Source organism: Protobothrops mucrosquamatus, unplaced genomic scaffold (genome assembly GCF_001527695.2).
Source record: "Protobothrops mucrosquamatus isolate PMUCROS unplaced genomic scaffold, P.Mucros_1.0 scaffold85, whole genome shotgun sequence".
NCBI classification, from domain to species: domain Eukaryota; kingdom Metazoa; phylum Chordata; class Lepidosauria; order Squamata; family Viperidae; genus Protobothrops; species Protobothrops mucrosquamatus.
Window position 1 is genome coordinate 133757 of NW_015386462.1, and position 7628 is coordinate 141384.

General features: G+C 40.9%; 1 protein-coding gene across 4 annotated transcripts in view; it reads right to left on the bottom strand.

Moving 5' to 3' along the window:
• The window catches only part of IRAK3 (interleukin 1 receptor associated kinase 3), a 77829-nt gene that overhangs the window by 69533 nt on the left and 668 nt on the right, over positions 1 to 7628 (bottom strand). Inside the window, exon 1 of one of the 4 annotated variants that reach the window (XM_015812454.1) lies at positions 4759 to 4891. The exons of the other annotated variants lie outside the window; for them this stretch is intronic. The gene's annotated coding sequence lies outside the window, so the exon portion shown is untranslated. Of the gene's footprint in view, positions 1 to 4758; positions 4892 to 7628 lie in introns of those variants that run through there. 4 annotated transcript variants of the gene reach the window in all.

The following is a 7628-nucleotide window of genomic DNA, read 5'->3' on the forward strand; positions in this document are numbered from 1 at the left end:
GTTTTTCCAACTATCTTTCCAGAACAAATAATCTGACAGCTGCCAGTTTTAAAATTTCACTGTGCCTAGCAAAACATGGTAAGCCCTTCTCTGATGGGGATATTTTCAAAACGGCTATGTTGTCTGCAAGTGATTCTATTTTTCAAGATTTCCAAGACAAGGATAAAATTATTAAACGCATCTCTGAGATACCAGTGAGTAGAAACACCGTTAAAGATAGAGTACAGCGCATGGCACATGATGTTAGTCAGCAGCTCACCAATGACTTACAAAAGGCAGCCTGTTACTCCATGTGCATGGACGAAAGCACAGATATCAATAACCATGCAAGGCTGGCAATAATTTTGCGTTACGCTGTTGGTGACATCATGAGAGAGGAGCTGCTGAAACTGATGTCTTTGCCTGAAAGAACACAAGGTGTAGATATCTACAATGCTGTGAAGGAAGCTTTTTTGACACAAAACGTAAGACCAGAAAAGGTGGTTTCAATTACAAGTGATGGAGCACCTTCTATGGTGGGGGCAACATCTGGTTTCATACAGTTGTTTCTTCAAGAAAAAAAACATAAAGTAATTCAATTCCACTGCATCATTCACCAGGAAGCTCTTTGTGCCAAGGAAAGCAACAAAAAATTTGACAATGTCCTCAAAGACGTCACAAAAATAGTGAATTACATCATGGCTCATGCTCTGAATTGTCAGCAGTTTCAAGTACTACTTGAGGAGGTTCAGGCACAGTATGATTGTTTATGTATACCAATGTCCGTTGGCTGAGCAGAGGACGAGTCCTGGAGAGATTTGTGGCCTGCTTGGATGAAATTCGGCTGTTTATGGATGAAAAAGGGCAAGAATATCCACAGCTCACTGATATGGCCTGGCTTACCAACCTCATGTTTTTTACAGACTTTACACACCACTTCAATCTGCTCAACAAACAATTACAAGGTGCAGGAAAAACAGCAGAAAGGATGTTTTGTGACATCAAAACATTTGAGAGAAAACTGGAGATTTTTGAAAGAGACCTTGAAAGTGGGCAGCTGAAATATTTTCCTACTCTAAAAAGTTCATTTAGAAAATTCTACATCATTTGCAGACAATCCTACAAGCCACCAGGAAATTTACATAGAATTTTCTGGCATTGTAGGAGCTGCAAAGGTAAATTTTAGTAACAGATTTTCACAGTTCCGCAAGATGGAGACAACCCTGTGTTTTCTTACTTCTCCAGATAAAGCCAAATATGAAGAACTTGATCTTTCCTGCTTAGAGTGGTTAGATTTAGGAAATCTAGAAATGGAGCTATTGGAATTTCAGGAAAATACTATCTGGAAAAATAAATTCTGTGACTTGCGTGAAACACTAGAGAAGATGGAAAGTGTTGTGTTCTTTGTATTCCCCCCCCCTTAATCCCCTATGCATATCCTGATCACCCATTAAGGGTGATTGCCCTTCACCATTGATCGCCCATTAAGGGTGATTGCCCTTCTCCATCTGCATACAGTTTCATGCCTGTTGCTGGTTGGCTAACTAGCAACAGGGTCTTGCCAGCCAATGGAATTGTGTGATTACAAGCCAGGGGAATCCCATAAAAGANTTTCCTACTCTAAAAGTTCATTTAGAAAATTCTACATCATTTGCAGACAATCCTACAAGCCACCAGGAAATTTACATAGAATTTTCTGGCATTGTAGGAGCTGCAAAGGTAAATTTTAGTAACAGATTTTCACAGTTCCGTAAGATGGAGACAACCCTGTGTTTTCTTACTTCTCCAGATAAAGCCAAATTTGAAGAACCTGATCTTTCCTGCTTAGAGTGGTTACATTTAGGAAATCTAGAAATGGAGCTATTGGAATTTCAGGAAAATACTATCTGGAAAAATAAATTCTGTGACTTGCGTGAAACACTAGAGAAGATGGAAAGGATGACAAAGGACAGCACAGTTAGCGCTGAGAACGAAATCCTCAAAGTGTGGAATTTTCTGCCAGATAATTTTAAATCCATGAAAGCACTTGGCATTGCTTTCCTTACTTTGTTTGGATCATCTTATGCCTGTGAGCAGTTGTTTTCAGCTTTGAATTATATAAAATCTGACACCAGAAGTAGACTAACAGATGACCTGAGTGCTGCATGTGTTGCTCTCAAAATTACAGACTATGAGCCAAGGATAGATAAGTTATCAGCAGGCATACAACAGCAAAAATCACATTAATTCTTTAAAAGGGTGTAATAAGTTGGGGGTTTGTAGTCACCGAGTTGGGGGGGCACAGAGGGAGGCTCAGCCAATCTCACTGTTTACATGTTATATTTTGATAATAAAGGTTCATTCAAATGAAAACTTTTCCTTTTCAATAAAAATTTGTTTGTATCATTGAAAGCTCCGTAGTTGTATTTTTGGGAGGTGGAGTGAGTGGGGGATTTTTACTTTTTGCCTCATTTTGCTCTTTGAAAAAGAATGCACCCCAATGCCCCCCTGCATAGCCAGAAGCCTCATGCCATCCCCATTCTCCTGCTGCACTCCCCCAGCCTCTCTTTCCCTTCCTTTGAAACAATCCCCCAATCCTTCCTTCTGAATTAAAACGAGAGAAAACCAAGTTTTTTCTTTTGTGGTCTTTACATATTTAGCCTGCAGCTAGAAGGAAGTGGGGAAGAAAACCAACACGAGACAACTCTTCTGTTTTAACTTTTTTTCCTTGTTGCTTTTTGGAGTTTTCAGCCTGCTTTCGTGAGACGGCAGCGTTGGGGAGGGGGTGTAGCTACCCTTCTCCAAGCCATCAGCTGCAAGACGCCTGCCTGTCTACGCTCTTCCCCGTCCGAGGCTTTCATTGAGGATTGGCGGGGGGGGGAAGCTGTTTGGTTTTCAATTCCCCTCCCATCTGCTGGGTGGTTGCAGCAGGTTTTGGTCTCTTCTGTCATGCTTTGAGGTTACCCACAAAGCACGTTTGTTCTGGGGGGGATCCCCACTCTGGTTGCTAAGCTTGCTTAAATCTTCCACCTCCTCCTCACCGGAGCCCCCCTTTGTCTGCAACCTGCCCTAGCCTCACCTTGCCTTGCCCTGCGGCAATGGCACCTCTTCCCTGCCCCCTTCCCTTGCCTTACTTCACCCTGCAGGACGAGCCTCCTACCCACTGCCTCACCCGCCAGAGAACCCCTGGATTGCCCCCATCCTGCCCGGCCCCCACAGGCATCTCTCCTCAGGAGCAACATTGAAGTGGCCACACCCACTTGGCCACGCCCATTTGGTGGACATGCCCACCTGGCACACCCATTTGGTGGACACACCCACTTGGCCACGCCCATTTGGTGGACACGCCCACTTGGTCACGCCATTCGGTGGACACACCCACTTGGCCACGCCCATTCGGTGGACACGCCCATTCGGTGGTCACGCCCACTTGGTCACGCCCATTCGGTGGCCATGCCCCCGGCACCCGGCGATGTATAAGTGGGTTTCAGGTTGCAGTTTGGGCACTCGGTCTCTAAAAGGTTTGCCACCACTGATCTAGGTAATGCAGACCATAGCCTAGGAAACCAAAGTTCTCCTGATAGCACCAGTTTTTAAGCCAGTGGTTTGTTTCTAAAATCTTTTGCTCCCTCATTGGATGTTGGCCTTTTGTTGGAAGTATAGATGAAAACACTACTTCTGCTCCTAATTCTTTAACTTTCTTTCCTAGCTGTTCGTAATCTCGTTGTTTTTAGATTCATTGTGTTATTGGCCACCACATGTAGAAGAAAGAGGTAGTAATCTATGGGGTTGATTATTTTAGTAAGGTTCTTAGTTACATCTAAAAGTGACATGTTTCCATCAGTCTTCCTCTTTAGATTCATATATAGGGTCATTTTTTTCAGAAGTTATTTGCTCCTTATTGTGTTCAATTTCGATATATTGGTTTTCTTCTTTTTGTTCATATATGGCAGGGGTGTCAAATTGCCAGCCCGCAGGCCGGATGTCGAAACCGCGCCCACCCAATTGCCGGCAATGGCAAAAAAGTCACGACATGTCACGACACGTCACATGACATTGCGATTTTGACACCCCTGATATATGTGGTCATTTTTAGAAGCTATGTGCTCCCTTATTGTGTTTAATTTTGGTGTAATCTTTTTGTTTAGGTTCTCACTTTGTTCATTGAGTTTCAGAGTGGCTAGAGTTGCTTCTAGACCCTTTACTTTTTCTTCTAGTAATTTATATAATTTACATTTTATACATATATAGTTTGAGTCTTCTGTGGGCATAATCTCAAACATATGACCTATTTTGCAAGTCTCTATAATGTTAGTCTCTATGTCCATGATTTTTTATTAAAAATTAAAAATTTCTAAAAAATGTATTATCCTTATAGTGAAGTGTCAGTTTATAATAGTTTACAAAAGCTCTTGACCCTTTGTTCTCTGTCTTCAAAAATTCATCACTATCTTCCCTATTCTAAGTGTCTCTTTTTCCGTGATTTTCTTTTTCCTCTTAGATCAGGCATGTCAAACTCACGACGTCACGTGACGTCACACGACGTATTGGGACTTTTTGCCCATTGCCGACAGTGGGGTGGGCGTGGTTTTGGTGTGACGCATCCTGCCCATGGGTCGGCAGTTTGACATGCCTGTCTTAGATCATTAAGAATTTAAAAATTTCTAAAGAATTAAAATAAGTAAACTGTTTTTCAAATGTTTAGTTGAAAAAAGAAATTGAAAAACTGAAAAAAATTGAAGAGAAGTTTATAAAAAAAATGAAAAGAATTTTAAAATTGAAAAATAGAGGGCACCTCACCGCTTCCACTCAATTGCAGACTGGGTCACTGGGTTGCCTCTCCGTCTTTCATCTGGGCTGCTGAGCTCTCATCTGGGACACTGGGCCGTCTTACTGGGTTATCTCTCAGCTGTGCCGTCTCTCAGTTAGAACACCAGGCCACCTCCAACATTTTAAAAATTCTAGAAGTTTATTTTCATAATTCCCAAAAATTATTTTTTTTAAAAAGAAAATTTAAACTGAAATTTCTATTCTTAGATGTTTGTCTTCTAGAATAATGAGTAACAGAATTGAAGGGACAGTAACAGAATTATACTGTTTTAGAGAAATAGTTGTCCAATCTCCTCTCAAAAACCTCCAGTGGTAGGGAACCCATGCCATTCCACTGGTTAATTGTTTACACTGTCAGGAGTTCTGGGAGTTCTGAGTTCTCCTTTTGGTCCCTTTTGGGGCTAATATTGATGTTGCCCTCTTGATATAGTTTGTAATCCACAGATGTATTTAAAAAAATGACAGATGAATAAAATTTGAAAAGGAAAAAAAAATCCCAACTGAAATAAAAAAGGAATAGTATCTCAGCTGAGAATAAAAAATGAAATGTCAGCTTGTTGTTAGTGTAAAAAAGGATATCTATATCTAATCTATATCTATGTATCTATCTCTATATACCTATATACCTATATATCTATCTCTATCTCTATCTCTACAGAATAGAATAGGATAGGATAGGATAGGATAGGATAGGATAGGACAGGACAGGACCTTGGAGGTCTTCTAGTCCAGCCCACTGCTCAAGCAGGAGAACCTATACCATCTCAGACAGGTGAATGTCCATTCTCTTCTTAAAACTATCCAGTGACGGAGCGCCCACGATTTGCTTGTCCTCACTGTCAGGAAGTTTCTCCTTAGTTCCAGGTTGCTTCTCTCTTTGATCAGTTTCCAACCATTGTTTCTCGTCCTTCCCTCTGGTGCTTTGGTGAACAACCTGCCCCCCTCTGCCTTGTGGCAGCCCCTCAGATACTGGAACACTGCTATCATGTCTCCCCTATTTCTTTTCTTTAGACTAGCCAAACCTAAGTCCAGTAGCCGTTCTTCATATGTTTTTGTCTCCAGGCCTTTGATCATCTTAGTTGCTGTTCTCTGAATTTTTTCCAAACTCTCAATATCTTTTTGTGATAAGGTGACCAAAACTGGCTGCAGTATTCCAGGTGTGGTCTTACTAGGGTTTTATAAAGCGGTAATAATACTTCGTGTGATCTTAATTCTATGCCTCTGTTTATGCAACCCAGGATTGTATTAGATTTTTTGGTTGCTGCTACACACTGCTGGCTCATAGTCAAGTGATCGTCCATTAGGACTCCAAGGTCCCTCTCAGAGTTACTGTTTTTAAGCCAGGTCTCGCCCAATCTGTATTTGTATCTTTGGTTTTTCCTGCCTAAATATAAGACTTTGCTTTTCTCCATATTGAAACTCATTTTATTGGATAGGGCCCATTGTTCAAGTTTATCAAGATCTTTTTGGATCCTGAGTTTGACTTCTTGGGTGTTGGCTACTCCTGTCAGTTTGGTGTCATCTGCAAATTTGATGAGTTCCCCTTCAATTCCCCCATCTAAGTCATTTACGAAGATATTGAAGAGTACTGGGCCTAAAACGGAACCGTGTGGTATCCCACTGCTTACTTCTCTCCATGTGGATATAGTGCCATTGAGGACTACTCGTTGAGTATAGTTTGTTAGCCAGCTACAGATCTATCTGGTGGTGATGTTGTCTATTCCACCTTTTCCTAGCTTACTAAGGAGTAGGTTGTAGTCTACCTTGTCAAATGCCTTACTGAAATCTAAGTATACTATGTCCACTGCATTTCGCTGGTCTACTAGTTTAGTCACTTTATCGAAGAATGAGATGAGATTGGTTTGGCATGATGTTTATATATATACATATATTGCAAGGATTATATAAAGATAAACCACAAAAATCCATAAAGATATTTAAAACCTTTAAAAATATTATGAAAATACTGCAGTTCTGATCATTTGTAATCCACAAAAGAGGGTAGAGTGATAATTGCAGCCCAGGGCAATAAAATTTAATATCAGGGCAATAAAGTTTAGGGTCCAGGCAGAAAAGGTTTAAAATCTTCTAGTGATAGTTGTAACAACTATTTAAAATGATCACTCAGTTTTCTCACGAACATTCAATATATACAAAAAATTATATTCATTAATGATTTAGTTATTATAAATCCTGATAAATATGCAGGGAAAAAAGAAAGGAAAAAAGGAAAAAACAGATCTAATTCATTAGAGGGCGGAAGATCACTTGTGCAAATAAATCTGTTTCTAATTCATTTTTCAATTATGTCTGTGTAAGTAATAAGTAAGTAAGAAAAACAGTAGTTTATATAGAGAAAACAATCTCCATGCTAAGATGTTGTGCTGAACATTCAGCAAAAACAAAGGAAGCTGTAGACAGAACTCAGCAGAATTAGCTTTGCATCCAAATAAATGTTTTCATTCCAAGTTTTCTTCTTCTCTCCAAGTCGTCTTTTCTTTCTGTGGGTGCAATTCTGTGAATGCTTAGGGTTGTTTTTTTTAAGCTTTTAAATAGATTATTCAGGAGAGCCCTGCTTCTGCATGCCTGCTGCTTCAATAGCACATTCTCTGTCTGGTCCCTACTGCCTCCCATGCAGCCCCGCTAAGCAAGGACTAGGTGGCGGTGTAGTGACAGGGTAAGTTGATAAACGATTACCCCCCTCCCTTCTTCCTTATCTTCTCCCCCTCCGTTTGCTTCTCCCCCCCCCCCCCCCCCGTCTCCGCTGCCTTTCTTTCCTCTCACGTTGCTTCTCTCCCTTCTTCGCTCCTCACTCTCTTCTTCACACACACTCATCACGC